We start from the raw sequence: 26,616 nt of genomic DNA, 5'->3' as shown, positions 1-26,616 counted from the left end.
TTTAATGTTTGCATAACAAACTATACTAACAGTCTGTATATTGCCATTAGCTCTATATATATAGGCGGCAAACCTCAGCTACCGCTAAGGTTGCTGCCTCAGGGTGTGGTGTATATGTGGCCAATAAAGGCCAGATCAGACCATCATTGCTCAGAGGACCTAACCTAACGTGTAATATTGTATGTGGTAGGGCACCATCAAGCCAGTTATTATGGTCTTGATAAGATAAAGGTATTTCTAAATATGCATAAACTCTGTATTGTGCAGGTGTATTTGCAGGTGTGTAGTGATGAAATGTATTTGTGTTTCCATCTACTGCTGGAAAGGTGACCCAAGAATAAAAAAAATCTGTTCTGTAGGCTGGATGAGCCTCAGCAACAAATGTGACTGGACCCCCCTAGGCCGTTAGACCATTTGCCAATAAATGTGCAGTGAGGGGAGGTCTCATATTTACTACAATTGCCACCCGTTGTGGGTTCACCATATTAGTGGTAGATATATGTTCAGATCTAAGGACACCAACTGGGGATCGGTCCTTTTAAGTTTCATGCTTGAACAACCTACAGCTCAAGATAGGTACTACCTATTTAGCTGAGGAAGAAATCCTCAATACCACGGACGTCTACGTATATAGTATTGAGGCGTCTTTTGCCTTTCGTGAGACAGAGAGACTTAGGAGGATCCCTAATATTAGTGCCTGACCAAACGTTGGCTGTGCCATGTCGCGTAGGTTCTCATTATGCTAATGGGACTACTGGATTTGGGTGGCAGAATCACATGGATTGTGGGTACTAAGTATGATTTCACACGACATGATGCCTGTCGACCTAATCCGGGTTCTCCGGCTAACTAGCAGCGCTTCATCTCTGACTGAGACGATTGTGGCAACCAGGCGCATGACAAGAAAGACTCCTTAGGGGATTCGTGGTCAATCAGATCTCATCGCTTTCTCTCAGTTACCAAAGTCTCACATAGGCAAAGTCAACAGAGGCAGAATATAGTTCAATAGGGATTTATTGAAGTAACTGCATCTTAGATTTTTTAAAAACGCACGTATTGCATTACCTAGGATGATAAAACACAATAAAAGCAAGCAGGTGACTAAAAGAGTGAAACACAAAAACAGTCCTACCATACTGTCACTAGGAGAGGGATCTATATTTCTCCTGCCTAAACTATGTTTCCGCACAGCATAATAAATCTAATCTGCCCTTCAGGTTTCCCCCTGGGAGTATATCATCCCTCATACCTGGAGGAAGAAGCCTCTAGTCTAGAGAGACACCGTCTCCATGTGGATCAGGGGTTCGGCCGTCTAAGCAAGTAGCTGTAGCGAAGCAATCTGCAATCAGAACACAATCATGGTCATCTGGCTGGAATCTCCCTCTAATGTGTTTGGGAGAAAGGGGCGTTTTTAAAATAAAACAGCTGACATTCTGAGAAATGGTCCTCACGTATGAGTGTGTTTTTCTGTAAATGTTGAAGACACAGCACAGCATGTTTGTCTGCAACCCTAACTGACTGTAGCCTTGAAGAAAGAAGAAAGTGAAATAAATGTCCTACTAAGAACATAATGCTTTCGTAGGCAAAAGGACAATGAGATAGAGAAAATAAAACAGCACTGCAAATATGTCTATTGCTAGGAAAATAAAGCAATGCTGAATAAAATGTAACTGGATTAAAGTGCACAGCGGCAGGCCTAATTAGCTAAAATAACATTTCTAAAATATGGCTAAAATAGCTATACAGCAGGTTGGGGCTGAGGTATGTGGTTCACACTCCGGGAATTAAATTCTGCATATTACAAAATACTCACATGGAATGTGAGAGAGTTAAATAATTTCCAAAAATGGTATAGGATATGTCCACAAAGTGGACACAGCTTGTCTCCAGGGGGCACAACTCACAAACTTGGAGGCTCAAAATGTAGGAAAAGAAATGGAGGGCAATGTTCCTCATCTACGTTCTTATCCTTTGCCAGGGGAGTCTCCATTGGGAAAGCTGCAGTTGTCTCATTCCATCCCAGGTACACAGAAGCAAATGTTGAGGACAGGTATATTGTGATACAAGGTGTAGTAAAGGGAGTGAACTATGTATACTAAGCACATACACACCAAATACTGATGACAAACACTTTTTCACAACAATGCAAGCCTTACTAACCACATATGTGGCTATATCCATAACGTGGGCAGATGACTTCTACTGTGTCCTAGATAGGGCTCTAGATAGGTCTCCAACAAAGCACTAAACCTGCTATGACCTCCGCACTGAGGGACATAATGGGCAATTTGGAATGTGTGGATATCTGGAGCTCTAGAATATTCTTGCCACTCAGTAACCCACAATACCTTTAGCAAATTGGACCACTTTCTGATGTCTGAATCAACTTCACCTTAAATACACAATGCAGGGTATTTGGCAAGCTTTTTCTCTGAATATTTTGCCTTGATGCAATCCACACACCTCTCGCTACTTACTTAAAAGTAAACTGGGGGACCACAGCCACGAGGGTGACTGAGTGGGGAGCCATGAAAGCCATTGTGAGCAGCGAGTGTAGGTAAAGTGTATGGTATTAGAAAACAGTTACAGCAAGACCTCAGAGACCAAGAAGATAAATGAGCTGGCATACAAAAAGGATAATGTTAGTGCCAAAGGGACATCATTAGTTATTGGGAATGGAGAGAAAGTTGGGTGAACTGTGGGACAGACTGGACAGGCTAACACTGAGGGACGATCAACAGTGCCTTCATAGAGAGGGCAATGAATCCAGTTGATGGCTAACTGAAACAGCAATGTGACATATCACCGATATTCACTTTGATATGCCTAACATCAAAGTTGGGAGCTCCACATATCTAATATCTCTATACACCGACAATACACAATTTTATCTGGCAAGGCCCAGAGAATCTGTATCAAACTCTTGTCATGTTTGCAAATATTCGGCTCAGTAGCAGAGCTCAGGGTCAATAAACGGAAAAGGATCCTATTTCCATTGGAGATGCTGGTAGGGTGCCCAGAGAGGCATTTACCAGAGTTGGGACTCAGGTGGCTAACGGATAAGTTTAGGTACCTGGTTATTCTTGTGACAACAGCAACATATCAGCAGTACAACTACAACATGGGACGACAATAGGAAGACTGCAATAATCTATAAGCATTTAGAACACATTAACATTATTGATTATGGGGAGGATAGCCATTTCAAAAACAGTGCACCTTACACAATTCGATATGCCCACTGCCTTCCGCCACCTTCATGAAACTGAAAATTATGCTGATCTCTTTAGTGTGGACAGGTAGCTCTGATCACATAAAAATGAAACTAATTTGAGGGTGCACACGGACTGCCAGACATGGACGTTTATCATTACAAATTCAGCATGTAACCAAGTGGGTAACACATGGTGACATTTGAGAGAAAAGATTGGTCAAGGGAACATATAGACCTGCTAGAATTGCCCATGAGATGGGAATTATCTACATACATAATCTGTCAATCAGACAAGGATATGGGAACACATAGTAAAGAAAGTCCTGAGTGAACCATCTTTTCCTCAAGACCTGGACATCTGGGTTGTTCAGCCATTTCAGCATATAGCCACAGATGTGCCGGCAGGGTACTGTAAGGGATATATATCCCAGGGGATGCCTTTATTACCTTTCAAGAAGTGAAGGAAATATTAGGGGTGAGACCTGGACAGTTTTTCCAATTCGCTAGGTTGGCTGCTACTGCTAGAGAGATTTGGACTGATTTCCCCAATATGTTTCTTGTCAAGACTATACTTCATGCTATGTTGATGTTTGGCACGGGATGCCTTCTTGTGACCATGTTGTATAATTCCTTAAATGCAGATAAGACAAACCCAAATTCAGATGTCAAAGTGGATGGGAGAGGGACATTGGAAAGCCAGTTCACAGATCCAAACTGGAAAAAGGCTTGTTTCTTGGTGCATGGAGTGTCTTGTAAGGCACAATTCAAATTGTTGCATTTTAAAAATCTCCAACACATTTATCTGAATCCATTGCAGCAGAGCTGAATTTATCCAGTTAGGTCAGCCGCATGCCCAAGGTTACACTGACTTATTTGCCATTATCACCAGACCGAAAAAAAAATGCAATACAAATGTTTGCAATTGGTACTGGTCTTGGTGAGAAGGTGTATAGCTATTGGGTGGTTGGCTCCCCACTGCCCTTGTATAGATGCATGGACAAGGAACGCTATTGAGTGGGTATTAGCTGACGAAGTACATCTCAAAATCTCAAAATGTCCAGGAGAGATGAAAGGCTTGTGGAAGACCTAGAGGTTTGGGGAACACCATCAAAGCTTTACTTACCAACAGGAACCCAGCAGAGGTGTCCATATCCCAGATCCCACTCTCAGAGGAGGATGATAAAATCATGAGAGACTGGTGTGGAAAGCCCCCTCTGTTGTCTGCGAAGGTTCACTTAGAAATAACCCTGAGATAATGAAAAACTGCTCTTAAGTATAAATGATTGCAATATGCTCGCAATGTTCATACAAGGGCATACACTATTTTATTCTTATTGGGAAATTGTATTTTTGTTATTGGGACAACAGTGAAATTTATATCTTGTTTCTTCGTGATTGTTTATTGCTGTTCTATTAGTTGAGAGAGTAAAAAAATCCCAAATCAATAAAATATATATATATATATATTCAATGAAAAAAACAAAGGTTACAGTTAGGTTCTGAATTTACTCATACAAACCATAGAAATTCAGCAGTTATAGTTATAGTTCTTTCAAGTAACTATAACTTCTGCCCTAAGGTAACTAAAACTCGTGCCCTCCTCTATGCACAGTTTTTATATTGAATAATTCGACTGCTAATGTTTCATTTCTATTTTTAATGACATTATAGAAGTTGTCATGAGTGCTGAATATCTGGGGTATTTAGCAATGCATGGCGAGGGCACAAGCTATAGTTACTTGAAAGAACTCTAACTATAACTGCTGAATTTCTGTGGTTTTGTACATGTAAATTCAGAACCTAAGTAGAACGTCCCTGTAACCTCTGTGTTTTTTTCGGTGAATTTCTTAGGTTCTTTTAATTTATTTCCTAACTATAACGTCCCTGTAACCTTTGTTTTTTTCAGTGAAGTTCTACATTTTTTTAACATAAAGTCATTTTTATTACTATACTTTAATCCAACCACCACCATGCACGGCCTTTGGCCGTGGGCAGCGGCGGTTGCAACCCCTATAACCACCCAACCCTGCGCTGCGCACACCCTATGGCCATGCGCAGCGGGGATTGCCAGCAGAGCCTCAGTCCCTGCAGCCAACCCCTATAACAACCCAACCCCACATGGCCCCCCTCCTCAGGCTGATCTCAGTCCTGGAACCCCTTCCCCCGGGGCACAGCCTAAATATTTATTTTTTGGGGGGGTGCGCAGCCCCACTCCCTGCAGGATGAACTCAGCCCCAGAGACCCCCATCCCCGGGGCCCAACCTAAACATTTAATTTGTTTTTTGAGGAGGGGGCCACGCCCCCCCAGGTCGATCTTGGCCCCTAGGGACCCCATCTCCCAGGGCGCAGCCTAATTTTATTATTTTTGGGGGGGGGTGGGCCGCGCAGCTCCCCTCCGCAGGCCGATCTCAGCCCCTGGGGACCTCATCCCCTGGGGCCCACCCTCTACAATTTCATTTTTTTTGGAGATGGGTCTGTGCGGCTGACCCAGGCTGATTTCAGCCCCGGGGACCACCTCCATAGGACTGATCTTGGACCTGGGGACCCCGTTCGCAAGGGCCCAGCGGCACCCAATCTCAATGTTGGGGAAAGTGGGGGGAGCCTGAAGGCCCCCACGGTCCCAGCTGGCTCTCCACCTCCTGTGGGAGCCAGCATTGCTGTCACAGAGAAGGAGCTGCTAAGGCAGCTCCCTGTCTGTGAAAGTAATTTCCTCTTTCTTCCTGCCTGCATCTCCACGTGCAGGCAGACAGAGGAAACTCCATTCCGATGAAGGTAGAGCTATTTGGCAGCTCTCCCTTCATTGGAGCTGAGTGTTTGCTGTGACTTGGCAGCAGCTGTCAAAGCTGCCACCAAGCCACAGCAAACAGCTATGTCCCCGGAGTGAGCATCCCGGGACATAGCAGGAGCCGACCTTAGGGGGTGGCAGTCCCCATGGCCATCACTGGCTCATTGAGGGCGGCCACGCGGACCCCCTCCAAAATATATAGCCTGGTGGAGGTGGTGGCCCCCAAGGCTGCAGGAGGTCTGAAAAGGGCCCCTGATCTGTTTTGAAAAATCTGCCCTGGGGAGGTGGGGGTTCCCAGGGCCTCAGGGGGTTCAAACGGCCCACCGCACATGAAGAAATTAATGCCCCAGGTAGGTAGTGGTCCCGGGACCCTTGCGAGAGCCGCGTCGTCCCCCAGCCCACAATGTAATCAATGCCCTGGGGTGGGAGTGGTCCCTGGGGCTGCAGGGGGTCCGAAACAGACCCCTTATTTGTTTTTAAATTTACTCCAGGGAGGTGGCAGTCCCCGGGGCTGCAGGAGGATTCCCCCACATATATAAACCAATGCCCCAGGTCCTGGCCCACTCGAGGGCTCTTTAGAAAAGAAATGTGGGAGCCCGCGCTTGTTTTTAAAAAAGTTTTTGATGGTTTCACGGATCCACCACAAATCATGGCAATTTTTTTTTAAATTCTTTTTAGCTCTGGGGGTGGGGAAAGGGGCACCTAGGACCCCACCACCAGAGCTAAGGGGTCAGGGTATCTCTACCGTGGCCCCTTTTAAAAAACATTTTAGGTGGAACTCAGGTGAAGCCAAGCCCCAAAATGGCTGCCAATGCTTCCTGGTTTGAAGTGTTAGCAGACAATCACAGCTGTGCATTTCCCTGCACAAGCTTGTCATTATTTGAGATGTCATCGTCGCCAGGTATATAAAAATTTGGATTTCCTTTAATATCTCAGAAACTACTGAACAGGTTTACACCAAATGAACGGAAGCATAATCTGCATACCGAAAGTTAGCTTTCTGCCAAATCCGGTGTAATTCCATCCAGTGGTTCGGTCTGTAGCCTTGTTCAAAGGTCCTACGGGAATTAACTTAGGAAATGCAACTTTTCTTCCCCCCTGTTTTTCTCGGCACCCGCTTGACCGATCACCCCAAGACTTTATGTGCGCAACAAAAATCACCTGGGCACTTCTTTTTGGAAAATTTCATGAAGGCTCATCAAACGGTGCCAAATATATAGTCAAGTCAAAAAACTTTTTTTTCTATGGAAACATGGCCCTAACTATAGTGGAGACCACCATTAGGTAACATATATATAGAGATTCGGAGCTCAATTCACAAATATACGTTCATGTGCAAAATTGACATTGACATGCATTTTTCATCATCACTCACACAAAGATTTTCGAGTGAGTAAATTTACTCAGAGGCATGAAAGTGGGTGTTCCAGGGCTAGAATTCACAAACAATTTTCGAGAGAATACTGGGAAACTTAGAACCATCAAAGGTTTTTGTGGCAGTCTGCCACGCCATTGTGAATTCAAAATTTATTAAATTAGAGAATTGCAAGAGTGTACGCCTCCTAATGGTCACTTTACTTATTTTTGAAGAATCTGGCCCAATCCACATAGTAGTTTTGGACTTGTAATGTCCACATAACACATTGTTATCCCCATGTTCTCAACGTTTTTTTGACTTTGGAGCCAGACAATAATGTAACTCATTGTTCCTTACTCTTCTCCGCATTTGCCTCCAGCTTGGGTGCATAAATTGACTGAGGGTATTAATGTGTGATATTGACTGGCTTTGCTATATGTAGTATATATAGTGCTACTGGGTCCTGAGTTTACTTATGTTGTGGTATGCAGTTCTATATGTTAATGATATTAATGTTGCTGTTTACTTTTCAGAACATCATCCTCCCTCCAACTGGCACCCCAACAGCACTCTGCTGTCCTAGTGTGTCCATCACCTCTATCCACCTTTCCTATCCATTCCGCTACCCATCTGCTAATAATGCACCATTGTTTTAGTTGGTTACATCATGGAGAATACAGAGAAATGTCACACTACCCCGATCTCACTGACAAATGTAGAGCCCTATAATGGCATGCACTTTTCACAAACAACAAGCACATGATTCTGCCAGAATCCTAAAATGAGGCACTGTAAAGCAAATCCCTGGAGACCGGGACAGTAGGCTGTGATTAATGCATGTTATAGGATTTATCTTTTGCACTAGTACGTATGGATGGCCTCAGCCCCCTCTTCTCATTGAACAAATCCATACAGTTTCTACAGAGACACATACACCAATACTGTTAAAGAGTGTGTAGCATAGAGCAACATATTATTGTCAATGAAGTCTTGAAAAGTAAATATATCATGGCTTTTGAACTCCCTTTTAATCACATTGCATTTAGATTTGAGACCTATTGTAATTCACATTGATCTTTAGAGTCCAGCAGTTGATAGATTCCTATATCCCTAAAGCATAAATATACAGAGGTTAAAAAAATTGATTAAAACATCAAATGTGCCGCAGTGGCTTCAGCATCTTGCTGGTGTACTGTAAATCATTCTACAGTCTTGGTTTGTAAAGGGGGATGTGATTACTTCTTTTAAGATGAGTGCCATAAAAGTGTCACAGTTATTTGTGTATGTTATTGTCACAGTGAGGCTCGTGCCCTTTCTGCCTTGCGTTTACTGTTCCTTGACAGCTTCTCATGATCATCTTTTGTCGCCTCTGGAAATCTGGTGTGACACAATGCAGGCACGTCGCTGCCCTGCATTACTGTGCGCCAGGGAGACATTCCATGGGTAGAGCATGGGTGTTCCCTCGCATTCACACATGTATTTTGGCACATTCCCGAGTTACCATGAGTGGTAGACTTGGGTATGCGTCAAAACTAGGGTGACCAGATTTTGAGGAGCAAAAACTGAGACAGGTCAAACATAAAGGAAGGACTAAAGGCATTACTCTCACTTTTATATCTGGCCTGCCCCTTTTTTGTGTAGCTTTGTGAAAGTGTGCCTAAACGTACATATAAAAAATTAGCTATGGCTTGACCTCCCACCCTGCAGCCCCAACTTGCCCCCACCCACATCTCTCTGCTCCCCTCTCCGTCTCTCTGCTGGGAGCAGACAGGGGACTGTGCTGCCTGACAGTAACAGATAAAATACATTAATTATTTCATACTTTGTAGGCCTCTCTAACTTATCCTTCTGTAGATGATCTGACCTTTGTCCCAAAAACAAGGCCATTTATTTAAAAATCTGAGCTTTGTCCCAAAAACAGGGACATTTATTTAAAATTAACAGAAGCGTCGGGACACCGGGACAGCACTCTAAAAACCGGGACTGTCCGGGGAAATCCGGGACGTCTGGTCACCCTAGTCAAAATGCTACTCCTTCCCGGGGAAGGCGTAACAAGGTGAAATATGTTTATGTCTACTTTTTTTTGTTTGCTCTTTCTAAGTGTGCTGCAGCACACTTAAAAAGAGAAAAACACCTCAGAAGACTTTCCTGCACAAAAACAATTCTGGCTGTAACCCTGGCACCCTTGCACCACGGTGCAAGGGTGTCTGCACTGGTGCAAGGCAGCACATTGTGTGCCAGCGCACAGAGAGGACAGGAACGAACAATATAATGGTAAATATGGTGCATTCCTGCCCTCTCCCTTCTGCGCAGCGCAGCACGTTGTCTTGCTGTGTCGCGTTAAAGCTTGATAAATCCTGGCCTTAATTTCAATGTCCAGTACATCTTCTAAATCAAATGCAATCAACTTGTAAATTGAAACTGAAGGAGACTGTTCCATGTATTTTCTTGTCTGGTTTTGGTGTAAATTCACCCTTATTATGCATGTGATACACAGTAGTGAAAGTCTTTCAAAGTCCTTTTAGTAGAGCCCCCTCCTTTTCTGGTGTCTACTGCTTAAAATGCTTATTTGAGATGGAATAAGCAAAGAGTTCCTTCTTGAATCTTGGCTCGTCCCATGATGTAACCAACCTTTTCAGCTGTATCAAAGGGAAACCCGGAATAACGTCTGGTCGTGAGGGGTAAACCCACAGGTTTACTGGACATAGACCTCCTGGTATTTGTGTTTTTGTTTTACTACGTTCAATCCGATGAACGAAAAATCCTTTATTTAAATGAGTCTGAGTGTGAGTGAGTGATGGTGGACAGGTGAAAGGGTTTTTATCCGTGTACTGAATTGAATACTAGTTGTAGACTCGATTGTTTAGGAATAAAAAACTGTACACTAAATATGTGTTAAAAGTTGTAAACAAGTCGTAGAATGTTTAACTCCGCAACTGTGGGTTTTAGGGTCGAGTGCGCAAGTGAACTGGCCTGTTGCAATCTCTCCATGGGCTTTTCAACCACTCCCATCTTTGCTATTCATTCTTTGCTGTGCTTGTTTTAAATGCTTCATTTTCATTGGTGCATTTCATGAAATGTCCCTCCTTTGTGTGCTGAGTTCCCTCTCAGGCGATTTCAGTAAATGAACATTTTTGTTGGCCATCACACTCCGTCACGCTTCCTTCTGTTACAGCATGTGATGGCCGCTCCTCGAGTTTCAGTTTGCCTTTCATCCCAGCCGCAATCCTTTCTAGACATTCACGCAGGGAGCCAATAACTCTCACACTCACGCTCAAGGTGGCCTTGGCACTTTGAATTGATTTGCTTATGTCAACTGTTTTACTTTTAATTTTCAATTTATGTGGCAGAAAAGTCCAGTTAGGAATTTACAACGCTATTAGCTCTAACTCGAGCAAACGTGAGACCCATTGCATTGCAAATGCTTGTTTATGAAGTGATTGAGGTATATAAGCAGTCTTTCCACCACAGAGGGATAGCCTAACCTCACTGTGCTTATTAGTGCATCGCTTAATATCCACCCAGAATTACAACAAATACACATACACAATAAAATATCCACCCAGAAATATATACACCCTGGTGTACAGTAATTACAGGATGAGGAATTGACACACCACAAGTCTTAATGCTTGAATTAATAAAAACTCTTGTTTCTGCCTGGATTAAGATGTATTAGTTTCTAGTAGTGTCTGCCACACTGCTACAAATCTCAGTACTCTTTTGAGTGTTGTCATAGATCTGGGTCACGCTTTGGGCACATAATTAAATGAGCATTACTTAGATTATTAGCGTGTAATATGTTTAAAATTTAGTAATACATTTTGACGGATTATATTTAGTGTAAACTGTTTTGCACTTTTAGGTGCCTCATCTTCCATCCCTCCGTTTACCAGCTACACTGTGCTGCATGGATAGTAAGAGCACCATCAACATATATAATTCTTCAGCTCCTGCTGCTCAGAGCCAGCACTGTTGTGGTCGCCCATCCCACGCCCTAATGAGAGGATTTGAAAAAATAGAAGAGGTTTGCATGTCAGAGGTCATCCTTCCAATGTAGGCGATAAAGCACATTTATACGAAGAGGAAATTTGTAGAAGAGATAAGGTCCCGTGGAACGGAAACACAACAGAAGAGGGCTTCCTCGCAGAGATCTACAGGTTACACATTAAGCTTCAGAGAGGGACAAACTAGAAATGACAAGTGACAGAATTAAAAATGGCAAGAATATCCATTAACCAAATGTTGTGTCAGAGGAGGAGTAGAAGTCAAATCTTGGGGGAAGATAAGAAATTGGAAAAGGCTTGTGACTAAATGAAGACTAAGTTGCCTAAGAAGAAGAATGATATACAGGAAACGTTTTCTGGATGGTTAAAGAGAGATATGCGCGTATGGAACAGTGCTTAAGAGAAGGGTATGTTTAATTATTCCTGCAAAATGAAAACCTAATGAAAATCTGATAGTGAGAACCGTGATGACAAATAATCAGAGTGATTAATAATTAAATAATTAGTAATCAACAAAATTAAGTCACCTAAGACCTCAAAAACATCTCTGAGTAAAGTATTATAAAAGACAGAGTTGGAAAGCATATTTTTAGACATTATGGGGCACATTTATCAAGACTTCGAACCGGTGCATAGTGACACAAAGCAGTGCAAAGTCTTGGAAAAGTATTTACTTTCCAACTTAAAAGGTATTTTGCGCTGATAAGGTGCCCTCTTCTCTGCACAGAATGTGCTGTGCAATAGTTTTCGAGTCAAAGCCCAATCCACTATGATAGTCACACCGGGCTTTGCATTTAAAAAAATTACAATTCCTTGAAGCAGGTGCCAAATTGGAAATGTTAATTTCTCCAATTATTCCGCACATTGCATGTGTGCTGCACTACAGAGCACACATCCACTGTGTTGGATGTTATGGAACTTTTCTAGGCATAAGATTTTGTATTGGAATGTTATGCCTCCAGTAGGAAACATACTTTAGACATCCCATACACACTCTAGCATCTTCGTGCAAATGTCGGTGCGTATTGCTAGGCAACCTGTTTGTGCCGCAGTGAAGGCGAAGACAGCAGAATCAGGCCTTATTTAGTAAATATGGCTCTGCGCCGCTCTCGCCTCCTTGCACAATGCAGCACAGCAATTTGAGGTGCTCTATTGTGCTAAAAAAACGAACAAGTCTACCTCTGTCGCGTAGGCTCTCATTATCCTAATGAGACTACTGGATTTTTGGGTGGCAGGATCGTTCACAGTGTGGGGGACTAAGTCTAACCCACGGCGAAGGACCCTTGTCACCCCCAATCCGGTTTTGCTCTGGCTAACTAGCAGTGCCTCATCTCTCCCAAAGGGAAGAGATAATTGGGCAGCCGACCGCATGACATCTTAGTGCTTCCCAGGGAAGTCATGGTCACTCAGATCCCAACCAGTTCTCTCAAACCCAGTGTGGTCTCATATACAAATGACAAAGGCAGTTTGAGTTTTAAAGATTGATTTAATAAAACGACTACATTTTAGATAACAAGGCGTGAGCCGCAATAACCAGAACCATACAACACAGTAGGATTGAAATAGTAACGAGGAGAGTGAAACATAGGAATAACGCTATCATAGTGCTACTAGATTACGTTCTCTCTTCTAAGTTCTATTTTGAGCACAGCTTGTTAAGCTCTAAGTCTGCCTTTCAGGTTCCCCGGGAGGACATCAACCCTCAAACCTGAGCAAAGGCCTGTGATCTGGATCAGCATCTGCAACAGGGCAGTCAGCGTCTAGTTGTGGTTCCCTTGTCGAAATCTCCCTCTTACGTGTACCAGGACTAGGAAGTGTTTTTATAATTAACACGCCGGTGTTCTAAGAAACGTCCCTACGTAAGAATGTGTACTTTCTACGAATCCTACAGACTAAACTCCTACCACGTCTATCGGCAATGTACCAGACTGTATCCTTGACTGAAGCACAGAGCGAGCAAGAATGTATTGTTTGAGAACTCCAGTGCTGAAGTAAGCTAAACAGTGTGATAGAAGAAATAAAACAAGACCGTGAAACTGGTTATTGAAAAATAACAGTGCTAGGCCAAATAAAATGCATCTAGAACAAAGTGCACAAAGGCCTAATGCTTTAAGCAAAAGTGCAAAGGCTATATTAAAAATGGCTACACTACACCCTCCCCTTGTCGGTAAAAAGTGGTTTAAATCGAAGCTTAAAAAATGCCCTATGTTAAAAAAATTAACTAAAAACCATATAATTTCAACAAGTCAAGAGGACACCAAAGCACAATAATCCTAAAGTTAAAAGTAAGCATGCGGCTAAGAGTCAAATTCATGGAACAGTGTCAATTTAGACCAAATCCAATTCAAACGGTGGTCATTGAAAGCAGGAGGTTCTCCACTTCGGCAAATGACAAGACCGGAAAATCCATGCCAAAGACTATTAAGGAGCAGGTGTGTTCCAAAGCCTCAGAATCAACCAAGGCGGCATCCCGTGCAGGGCCTGCGAACGAGTTAATATCAACTTCCTCCAGGAAGGGTATTTCGTAATCAGCCTCACGAAGCAAACGCAGCCGCAGCGCGCATGTCTCGGAATGAGCCCTCATCGGGAACATCAACAGATCAGCATCAACCACTGGGGGGTGTTGCTGTGAGAGACAGATGTCTAGTGCATGTTCAAAAAAGCACCAACGGCACCGAAACACGGGCTGCACACAATCCAAAACCGGTCTGAATGACAGAGACCAGTCACACTCCAAATGTCCCAGGAGTGTTGCTCCGAAGTGCTGCATCATGCGATCACGACACAGCTGCGCTGATGGGAGCGCCCACATTCGTTCTTGTTGCGGCGGGACAGCCATTGCGGAAAAATAACAGCAATAGCAAAATGCCAGCTAATAAGGCCAAAGTGATCGGAAATCCCCCAAAAATGCTTCCAAAAATTGAATGAATAGCCAAAGGTATTAAACCGAATATGGAAGAGAAGGTGTGAACGAAACCAACCACCTACGGCTTTGAAAAAATGTGCCAATCCAGCTGTGCTGTAAATATACGTCCCACGAGTTCACCAAAGTGGCTCGGAAAGTTGGTATTCAACAGGGACTGTATTTCTGCTGATGACCTCCCTTAATTTAGTGGGGGGAAACAACACATTCCCGCAGCAAGTAACGCCCTTGGTGACAGAAACAACGTAAACTATTCCAGCCTGCATGCCACAACAGTCTTCACTATTGAGGAGGACGTAGCTGCCGTTCGAAAGCACTTGAAATGTGCGTTTAATCAAGGGGACCGGAACTCCCTTCAGATAGCAAGCCAAATTCACAACCGAGGCATTACACGCCCCATGCAAGGACAGCTGCTTACAAATCATCGAATGGCTGACTGAAGTCTCGCATTCACTACCGCTAAGAAAAACCTCTCTCATGCCATTGAGACATTTGTACAAGAATGGAAGTTCCCACACCTCATGTATATAACTATCTCCCAGCTTTTCATATCTACCCACCGGAACATGTTTTAAACAACAAGTGAATTGTAGTGTAGAAATAGTAGATTAATAAGCCCGTGTATTAACCACTCAGCTGAGGGAATCTCGGCCACGGTAAAAGGTAATCTTTCCAATTTTTCAATGTTAAGCATGACATAAGTCGCTTCCTTCTTAGCCATCAGTTGTTGTTGACGTGTCAAATTAAAGGAAAAAAATATCTCCCTGGCTCTGATGTGCTGCCACGGAACGCGACCCGCCTTCAGTGTCTGAAGTGTCCAACCCAACTGCATAATGGACCTTGTTTGACTTTGTCCAAGGTACAAAGAAGACATGTCAGATCGTATAATGTTTATGGCAGAAGAAACGATGTTGTCAATGGTATAAATGAGGTCGGACAGGGTGTGAATTCAATTATCCACAACAGCTAATGCCTTTTTCAAATTTTCCTGATCTATCTGCCTTAACCGGGCCGCAGCCTCTTGCTGGGAAAGTTTCCATATTTCATTGTACACTTCGTACAAAAACCGTTTCCTACGTGGTGTCTTCGGGCCTGACAAAAAATCTTGCAAGTCAGTGTTATTAGACAGGAGAGTGAGATGTGTCTTAACTGCATCTAGCGTGGATGATTTTAACCATTGTTGACACAATTTTCCCACGCTATATGTAGTAATAATTTCAGCATGTTCAGGTGATATGTAGCGAGGGTCTGCCCTACTCGTCCTGAAACCCTCAGAGGAGGTGACAAAACGTTGATGACACCCGTTGGTGTCTATAGGCCACAATAACCACCCTCCCGGACGTGACAATGAAGTGTTAAATGTACCATTCTGGACCCTGTCTATAAGTTCACTAAAAGTGGCATTGATATATTTCTGCCAATCCTTCATTTTTGTAGGGACAGGTGTACCAGGCATATTCAATTCTCTAATCGTTGCTAAGCCCAAACAGCTAGTCTGTTGTACTGTTTCATTTAAAAAAATCATTTGGACGGGAATGAGACATGCTCTAAACAATGTTTCTCTACCCTGTGTCTGCCAATGTTTTGTTCCCCAAACACTTTTCAAATCAACATTTTTTGACCAATATTCATAACCTTCAATCGACAGTCGGGAAACAAAAGAATCTGAGTATATGAATTTCGTATTAGTCATCAACATTTGCTTATCTTTATACGGAGTTAACTTAAAATAATATGACTTAGCATTCGTTTGATGATGCCCAGAAAAATACGCAAATTTGTCAGAATATGTTTTAGAATTCCCTTGCGGGGGAGTTGGGCAAGGCTCCCATTGCATATAGTCAAATATTGTTTTCGGACTACTTGCTTTATGTATAAAGTGGTGCCCATAATAATTATAGCAAAACATGTCACCATAATTGTCTTTAAACTGGTAAACATCTTCATTCTCATAGACAGTATAATATTGTAACTCAGACATCATGGAATCAACTGTCTTCACGTCCCAATCATCAGATACAATGCCTGGTATCACAATTTCATTCATAGATAACTTTAAAACGTACGGTATTTGAATTATCTCAGTGGGACCGTATATATCAAACATTACTTTATCCCACACAATCCCATCCGGAATTGGTACAGCAGAAATGTGCACCTTCTCGGGCAGGCCAAACATACATGCGCACAGGGCTTTCTCCAAGCCAGCGTGTGCCAGCAGCGCATCAGAGAGTGGAGATGAGGAGGTACGGCTGTGCGGATAAGGTACGTTCTTGTTATTTAATTATGTATATTTTATTTTTGTTACCCCCACCCCAACCCTGCCACTTTACCAAGTCACCAGCCACAACTGGGTAACTGTTACAATGTGTACAGATGAATGAGTGTAAATCAGCGGATCTGGAAAGAGCCGGTAAGGGAACGAGGATGGGAGGATTGTTTGAGGGAGGAAGTGTCATACTGCTTCTCAGCAGGTCAAGGGCAATGAATTTTGTAGCAAAAGAAAACATTGCTTGGAATAGCATTGGAAGGCAAGAAGCTGCCAAAGATAGAAGTGTCACACAAGTGACAAGAAGGGACAGTATAACTTTGGAGGCTACAGATTAAATTGTCCAGGGGTATAAGGAAGGGACTGCGGATCTCAGTATAGCAAAGGGATCAGTATAACGAAGAACCTTTCCAGTACTACCGCTGGTCATATTTTGAATCTAAAAAACTTTCTATTTGTAAGGAGATGACAGCTGAGGATGAAACCTAAGAAGAAATTGTGCCTTAGGGTCTAGTGGAATGGCGGAGACGAGTGGTCTCAGAAGAGGTGAACGTCACAGAAACCCTCCAGGCTGCTAAAGGCTTTCAGATGTGGCAAATGGTTTTTATGGGTGCAATTTCTATGTACTTAATTTCTCAAGGGTAGAGTTATATTTTGAGTGTGAGTGACAGTGTGTTCATGAGAAAGAGACAGAAAGACAATGTAGATTGTGTAAGTGCCTTTAATGAAAAATATGATGTGTGCTGTTGAGTAGTAAGAATGGAACTTTTGGGGCGAAAGGGGATTCTACAGTACAGACATTGTGAGCCGCGGTGCTGGCTTTAGGGTGGTGTGACTGGTGCCATGCACCAAGCTCGAGGGTGGAGAGGGTAGCATTGCCGCTCTAATAGGATCACAAGGAGAGCATAGAGCAGACAGACCAGGTGCGGCAGCTGAGACAATAGCAGCCTGCAGGAATCTTTGTGTGCCCAGCACTTTTCAGGGAATAGTAATGGCAAGAAAAGTCTGGTGGTTAATGTACTTGCTGGAGATCTGTGGTTTGTCTAATCACAGTTTTGACACATCATGAAAAAGCACAGACCGTTAATGTGCCTGCTGCAAAGCACCCTGTGTAACATGCAGATCATAGGTTTGTATTTTATGTAGATAGCTCAGTGGGTTACTGCTTTTGTCATGGAGATCCTTTTCATACTTGCAATTCTTAAGTCAGAATTCTTCTAATATAGCCCATTGAGCTATGAACCAACAACATAGAGCTGCATACAAAGTTCTTGGCATAGGTTTCGAAAAGTATTGGGTTTTTTTTTTCCTCAAAGTTGCGTTATTCTATGGTTGCTAAAAAAATAATTATTTTGGGTAGTAATAACTTCATACAAGTACAGACAATCCAACCACTGTGCTACCTTTGAAATCCTGAATTTGTGTTTCTCAAGACCAAGCACTGTTATTCCAACCAGAATGTATGACATGTGACGCGTACACACCATGTAACCTAATTTTCTGTATGTAACATTTCATTTACATTGGTTTACAGGTTTGTATGACTCATAGTCTCTGTATAATGTGGGTCTGTGATTTAAACACTATGACACACTAAGTTGGGATGAATAGTGCAGTATAAAAAATGAAATAAATGTGAGAGAGGGGTTATGGAGAGATGAGCGGCACCGTTGGAGGGTGGTAGTGAGGGAATCCATGAAGAAGGAGGTCATGGGGAGTGTCAACAAAGATTGCTGAAGCAGGTTCCACCAATGCTAAAGCTGTCACTGGTGAGCCTTGTGTGACAAAGAGGGTGATAAGGTGGGGGTACTGTGCTTATCGTCTTGACATGATTTAAGTGCCCAAGGCAATATTTCATGAGTGGGCTCAATCATTATAATCAATTTTCCAACTCTGAAAAGCAAAGCTGAAGCAAGCAACAACATGTCAGAGATGCCTAGAAAGAGCACATGAGACTTCTCTAACCTGGGTAGTTTATTGAAATACATATGGTCTAAAATGAAACATACAACAGGTTCTCCTATGCCAAGGAACTACAAGTGGGCATGTTACTTATTTTCGCAGGCATACAGGAAATGAATCAACATATACTTATGTAACCTTAACAGAATAGTAAGCCTGTGCGTCCTAAAAAGTGGCACCTAGCTAAGGTGATGGGATTAGCAGATTGAAGAGAATAATTCAGAGGCTGCAAGATCATAAGACATATATAGCAATTAACAGTGGTTAATGTCTACTGCACACTGTAAGTTTAAAACAAATCCCACCACATTCAAAACACTTTCCACCACATTGAGACAGTTCACCTAGGCGGAAAGCAACAGGGTAGGCTGCTAAAACTCAAAGGCTCCCAGCGATCTAGGGTCATGCTGATTGCATTGAGGATGCCACAAATTCACCTTGCAGATGGTGACACCATTCCTGCTGACAGACACTTTGGCTCTTCATCAAAGACATCTACCTTGGGCTAGCCTCCGCTTGCTGATTTCTACTTTATTGTTGCTCTGTTTTTATGTATTGACTGTCCCTAAGTTCCTATTCTCTCTGCTTTATACTTGTTGGTCTGTTGAGTTTGACTTACCCTGTGTCTGTGACCTGCTGTGTGTGAGAGAGACAGACACTCATAGGAGGTGCCAGCAGACTGAGCCTGTGATCAAATGGTAGAAAAACTGTGGGTCATCACCTGCCTTTGCTGAAGAAACAGAGGGAAGCATGGAAAGATGAGTAGAGGACACCACCTTCTTCACTGGAAGGGATAAGAGGGATAGGAGGTCTGTGTCCCTATATATAACAGAGGAAGCTGGTCCAGAGGAGGGTCACAAAGAGACAAATTAGGAATCATACACAAAAAGAAAAAACATGCCCAGCTGTAATGTTCCAAGTGACATACCAGTATGGGAGATCTAATTCAAGGGGGTATGAAAGGAAGAAAACGTCAAACACTAGTGGGAAAGCAGAGTGGGAGGACTTGAGAGTGGCAGCTTTTTCTTTCAAAGGTAAGTGATTTTCCAGAAAGAGGGTGAATTTGTATATCAAGTGTTTGGTCTCTTTGAAGAAGGAGAAGCCTGTGAGGATGTGAGCGTCGCAGCTCCTCTTTTTCTTTCCCAAGTGGGCCTGGACCCCTATGAGAATATACCCCTGAGCAAGTACCCTTAAGTAATTCTGGTATTTTTAGTGTGTGCACCTCTATCTGGTTTCTCAGAGCATTTGTTTCCTTTAAAATGTGAGAACAAATAATTTGTAAGACTCATAATGTGAGTGCTTGCAATTGCATCTTAATAGATTATATTTAGAACAAGCGCACAGCCTATTGGTTCCTTGCATGAAGGTGCTGCAGAAGAGCAGAGCCTTCCCTTTTGCATGAACCTACAGGGGCCTGGAGACTAAAGCAGGGTGATAACAGCACCTTCCTGGTTGGCCCACACAGGAGTTCAGAGAGGAATGTGTAAGTGGGGGTCAACTAGGCCACTGCTATGGTGAGGCCTCAAAGTACAAGCAAAGTTGGAATTACTGAATGAGGAGAAATATGTTTCTGACCTGTTTTTACAGGGAACCCTTGGTTCAGATTTCATCAAACTGAGTTGATTGACATCAGCATTGTTTTTTTTAGATGTGATAGACGTTAGCTATGCTTGTTTATTTTTCAGAAGTGATAATCAATGGTTATGCGTGTTTATTTTTTAGATGCGATAACTGGCACAAATATGGATGATTCCTACGTTCATCACACATCTTCTTTGCTTTCTAAAAGAAGTCCACAGTGAATCACTGTTTTCTGTATTTCAGTTGATTGACATATTCGGTATGTGATTATTTACTGCTGCAAAAAAGGCAAACACCCCAGCAGCAGCCCTTCATCTCACAAACCATCCTCCAAAGGCTCCAGCCCACCAGGGAAATGCCCAAGTAGATAAATGTCCAGTCCAGCCCTGCACCACACTGCTGTAATTTGTTGCATTCATCTTTGCATTTCTTGCTTCTTTATTTCTCTCTGAGGGTGGGTGCAGATTTAAACACTTATGCAATTTACAGAGGTTTCCAGTAGTAGTCATCGCAATAGTCACAGCTTTCCATGAATAAATCTAACATTACAGTGTAAATTCCAAAGCGAATACATGCAAAGCACATTTTGCATGAATAATTCTGCAAAGCATGTGCTTGCAACAATGTCTTTCATGAGCACAATTGCACTTTCTACTGTTTTTTCCACTGTGGAAAACTCCCTTTCCTTATCACAATCTTTGGTGGTATTTCAATCCCATTACCTCCCTAGAAGGAGATTTACTCCTTCTCTTTAAAGATGTAAATCTCTAACGGGTTCCATGGTGGGAGGAACTAAGAAAAAAGCATTTGCAATGCAATGGGTCTCACGTTTGCTCGAGTTAGAGCTATTAGCGTTGTAAATTCCTAACTGGATTTTTCTTGCCACATAAATTGAAAATGAAAAGTAAAACAATTGACATGAGCAAGCCGATTCAAAGCGCCATGGCCACCATGAGCGTGAGCACGAAGAAGAGACACAAAAGGAAAAAGAAGTTTGCTCGCAATCAAATGTATCAGCAAAAGTGCAATTATCCATGTAACAGGGTTGATGGACAAGGCAATACCAAAACCGTCCCAAGGCGGGACAAACGTTAAGCATTTACCAAAGTCATCAAAGGATTTTTGAAAGGCAAGCCCACGAACGAGTGATAGTGGTGGGCGTGGTTAAAGGCCCACAGACAGATTACAAAACGTTAGAGCGCTTCCTAAAAACGAACATACCGCTGCAGTCACTACTGAGGGAAAAGGGCAGACAAGTCATGCTGCTCATGCAAGCCCTTGGTAATTACATGTGCAAATACAAGGCTTCATTATTCTGTGGTGTTCCCCTACTATTGCATCTCTGATGTTTGTAACCCAGTGGTTACTCATTGAGGCAGGAAGAGGTTTTCCAGCAGCCACTACTGGTTTCACAATGAAGGCGTGAACGATACGTCTCGCCGAGAGCCCAGCTTCGAGGTCTCACCACAGATCTACTCATGCCAAGCACCAACTAAAGGAAAAAAAATACAATAAAAGGCAACAAGTGTGATTTAAAGCACCCCTTCCAACACCCTGGCTCGAGAACACACGTTTGGGACTGACTAAGTATTGTTTATTGCTGGATAATGAGGGGAATAAGCCACGTTTTTGGTTCTTCATGGGTTTTGGTGCCAGCGGCTTTATTCTGCAGGCTTGCTGTTCTAGGCTGAAGGCATGACAACAACTTTTGATGACACAATCTACTTCTGAAAGCCACTGATGTCACATTCCTCACACAAATTGAACATGCTAAACAGAGATTTACCAACAGAGGGTACGATAATAGGACTCTATCTGATGTGGAAAAACGGATCATGAGAATTTCTAGGAAGGAGACTCTGATTGTGAAATCTCGTAAAGATAAAAAGAAACATTTTGACCAGCTGTCTTTTGTGACCCAATATTCAGTCCACAGCCAGGATATTTTTAATATCTTAAAACGTCACTGGCATTTACTCATGGACAAACCGGGATTGAAAGGGCACATATCCAAGACACCAAAGATCACTTATCGCAGAGGCATGACACTCAGGGATCAACTATGCCCTAACTATGTAGCTGTTCCTAGTAAACTTACATGGCTCTCTACGAAACCAAAGGGGTTCTATATATGTCACGAATGTAATATTTGTGTCCTGGGCTTGGATAAGTCCAAGGACTTTTGTAACAACACCACTAGGACATACACTATTAAACATTTTATCAATTGCAATACGAAATATGTGATCTACATCTTGGGCTGTACATGCAACAAAATTGATGCGGGAAGTACTGTGCGGTCTCTTAAACTAAGAATACAGGAACACATACGTGCTATTAGAAACAAGGACACTAGATATCCATTAACTTCCCATATAATGCTATCACATCCAGATAATGCACGTATCTGGTTCCAAGGGGTAGACCACATCCCACCTCACCCAAGAGGAGGAAATAGAGAACTCACCCTGCGTCAAAAGGAGGCAGCATGGATTTGCCGCCTATGGGCAGTTGAGTTGGGTCATAATACGGACCATGAACTTCATTACTACCTGTAATAATGTTACATACCTGTATCACCAGTATAATAAATTAAAATGTTTATTTATATGTTCATGTACTAACTTAAGTGACGTAACATTATGTTCTTGGATAGGCGGATGTATCACAAACAACTTGCACACCAATTTGTCATAAGACTATATGGATATTTAGTTCCACTATTCTTTGTAACCATGTCATGTACTTGTATCACCAATTTGATAAATGATGATGTGTACATTTATGCCTTGCATCTTTTTCAAATATACCAATCACCTGATAGTATCGAATATCATGGAACTACATCTGTCTTTCTGATTACGATGCCAAATTGCTATTAGTTGTTGTTACCATTATTCACACATACTTCTGTGCATGCCTTAGCATTTTTTCTCTAATCACCAAAGTTAACCCAAGACAATATGAGTTGCGTATAATAGCACCTTCACTTCGGCTTAGGGACAACTGACATACTGGGCGCCCTATTCTTTAATAGAATTCCTGTTTTCCTCTTGGGGTATATTGATATTGTTTAGAGAGCACTAAATTACAGGGCTACCCCTGGGACACAACATAGAATGACTACAAACACAGTGACAAATATTGTCAATTCTTAGTATGACTGTTACATTTGACATACAATTCATATCCCCTTTTTGGGTCAAACAATAGAGAGATTACTCTATACTAACATCATATACATAACTTCAAACAAGATGGCTGCCTTTTTTCACACTTAGCCAGTTTGATATTCTGGTTTTCTTGAGTGTGATCTCTCACCACGCACTGACGGGGTGATACATATTACCAATATGGCCGCCCCTCCCAATTTCATGGTCCACTTTCTATTTCTATTCATCGCTCCTGGACTTCCGGGATCAGAACTATTGCATAGCAAGCGCCCGCATTCAAGGACACCGACAGCAAATTTGAAACTGCGTCGGCGAATTGCAGACGGACTTTTCCTGCCTCAAAAGGTCCCCTAACCAGAATGAGGGCCATGGATAGTTTCTCACTGGCACTATGAACTCACTTCGAATATTTGGGTAAGACATTTTACCTTTCGTGATCTCGCCCGTATTAACGGAGGATTCGGTACTCATAATACGGGTCGGTCTATATAACCAACCGTCCGACTATGACCATCGGTGGATGGTCTATATAATTTTAGGGACTTTTTTGCTAACTGTTACCATATAAGTGACACGAGTTTTCTGCTGTGTACTTTTATATATTCAATAACGATAAACGTATTGATGACATGATTCGGGGGTTAGGCTGGAGATAATTGTTTCGCTATGCTGGCACTCACCGCCTGTGGCTCCTTCAGGTTTGGTCATACAATGGTCTGGTTTTCTTTCCTTCTCCCTACCAGATTCACTAGGAATATGTATGTGAAGACATGACTAAATCATAACCAACCAGAAACTGAATAGGTAGGTCTACGCCCGACAATTATGGACCATCACATGATTACGCATGTACAAAGTCTGCCTCTGACACTTGGGATAATAACCAATAATTTACTATACTGGGTATTCCACCATTACTTTACATTTTTAATACTGTTTTCATTCTTGATTCACGTTTACATTCCCTTGCTAGTCTCCTATGTCACAACATTGTGGTTTCACTGCCGTCCATTTATTTCCAAGTAACATTTTAGACTTACGTCTTTGTATATATTTATATACTTATATGTCTATTCCTAATTTCATTTATATTTGTATTTACACTTACCTTTATGTTTTGCCTCATAATTATATGTTGTTTTGACTAGGTGTCCAAGTGTTGTTTGTTCCTTCGTGTTTGTTACACATTATGTTACAGCCCTGAAGAAGCCCTATGTTAAAGGGCAAAACGCGTTGGTTGTTGCTACTATGTACATTATGTATCACCAAGAACAATATGGAAGGAAATAACTGAATGGAAGAAAATAAAGAGAAGATTTGTCGTATCCATATTAAAAGAGAACTGGACTTTCCTTATATGTGAATTGATAATTTTTAACAAGTGGTGCACCACCATTATAGTTTTTACTTCTGAAAGCCATCAATGAATTTGTAAAACTTGGGAGTAAAGTGGTAGGGAGTGTGTTAGTGAAACTAGGTGTTATGGCCTGCATGTGGGTGCTTGGCAACACACAGCCCAGTCACGAAAAGCAGCAGAAGACAGGGTAACAGCATGCCCCATGTAATGGCACCAAATAACTCTATGTCAGGTAAGAGGCAATGCTCCCGCTGACTGCTTTACTGGTTGTTGAACAAAAACAGGAGTGGAGAGCAATGTGTCCTTGATGACATCGATTTATTAAGTAGCCTTAGTTATATGCAAAAAGAAGACGAAAACCTTAATACTGGAGGGTCAATATCAACATGGGGTCTAATTATGATATTAAATCACAGTAATGCATTCTTCCTGCTGTTTTCCTCACATGTGAAGCATGTACCCTGAGGCAATATCAATAGTATGGTGTCAAAAAGGTAAACTGCTGGCACCTTGTACTATTACAACGATTATAATGCCGGTAATGCTTCACCATGTACTTTTAGATCTGCAGTTTCTTTGATTATTTGAGTCTGTTGGACAGAACTCCTTTGTATCCATGCCAGAAGTGGGCAGTTACTGTCAGGCTCTGACCAGAAATATTAGTACTTTTGCATAGAACAACTAACAGATGGCCAAGTGACCAGGGGACGCTGAAGAGACAGAGGAGTCAAGACAAGCTTTCATAGTGTCTGCTCACAACAGTGCAGCCTAAATGTCAATCACCCACGCGAGAAGGTTGATCATCATGGGTTCTGTCATGGTCAGACATATGTGTGTCAGTCTTGTAATCATCAGGAGTGCAATCCATTTAACAGAAGTAGAATAATGTATGTGAAGCGCACAACAAACCAAAGTATCATAGGAACCTACTTAATATCCAAGTGTTGCTCTCTTCATTACAATTTTCTAATATATGTTATATCCCAAAATGATGGACTCTGAAAAAGATGGAGTAGTCCTGCTCAGATTTCGAACACGCCTAGTGTGCAGCATAAGGAACTCGCACCATTGGGGTATCCGACAGGACAGCACAGACACTTTTCAGAACAATACTGCCACTGCAAGACAAAGATTCTCCACTTCTTTTCGTCGCTATGTTTCAACTTTTGTGGACCCAATTCCGAAATGGTGGCAAACTGGAGAAATACGTGCACGCTGGAAGATGTCACCCATTAAAGAAGCAAATTGACACTGCACGCCAGAGGAAACCATTCCAACGGGATACAGTTGGCAATACACTGTTAATCAGGTATTGCCAATCATATCATATAAGGCTGTCCAAATCTACAGTATGTACCAGCGAAAATGACATAAGCTCTGAGCTGTTTTAAAAATATCAAAACCAGCTGTTTGTACCTGAACAGTACAATGGGTATTAGGATTGGGTTTTTATCACTGGTGTATTTATTTCCTTTTTAGCATAGAGGCATTTAACTGGTCCAATACTGCATGCAATAAGTAATTATGATACAAGTAGAGCTGAACTCTGGAACAAGGGGTCATAAATCACCAGCGCACTTCTTTCAGAGGTACCAAGATACAGAAACATCCCCGGAGAATAAAATTTGATAAAACAGCCAAGAACATTTATTGGAGATGGTCTCTGTCCATAGGACATCGCTGCACTCCCATGCGTTTCCTTCTCGAAGTCAGAGTGCAGTTTTTTTTTTAGTTGCTTCGAAAACCCAGGATAATGAGAGCTGCTAGTTGCAAGCATACCTGCAATTACTGGATCTTGCCTTTACTCCCATGTAAACTCTGCTACTGATGCTTGAACGTATACTTTTAAAAGCCCCTTCTTTCCTCCGCAAGGCTTAAGTGCATCCTCGCATCGTAGGAAATACAGCTGAGTGAACCTACTCCCCTTGCCCGATCGCATGTCTTTTATCTCATTTAAATACTAGCATTTGCTATGTAATGGGTCTTGC

This window comes from Pleurodeles waltl, chromosome 1_2 (genome assembly GCF_031143425.1).
Source record: "Pleurodeles waltl isolate 20211129_DDA chromosome 1_2, aPleWal1.hap1.20221129, whole genome shotgun sequence".
NCBI lineage: Eukaryota > Metazoa > Chordata > Amphibia > Caudata > Salamandridae > Pleurodeles > Pleurodeles waltl.
Note: the sequence above shows the minus strand (reverse complement) of the source record.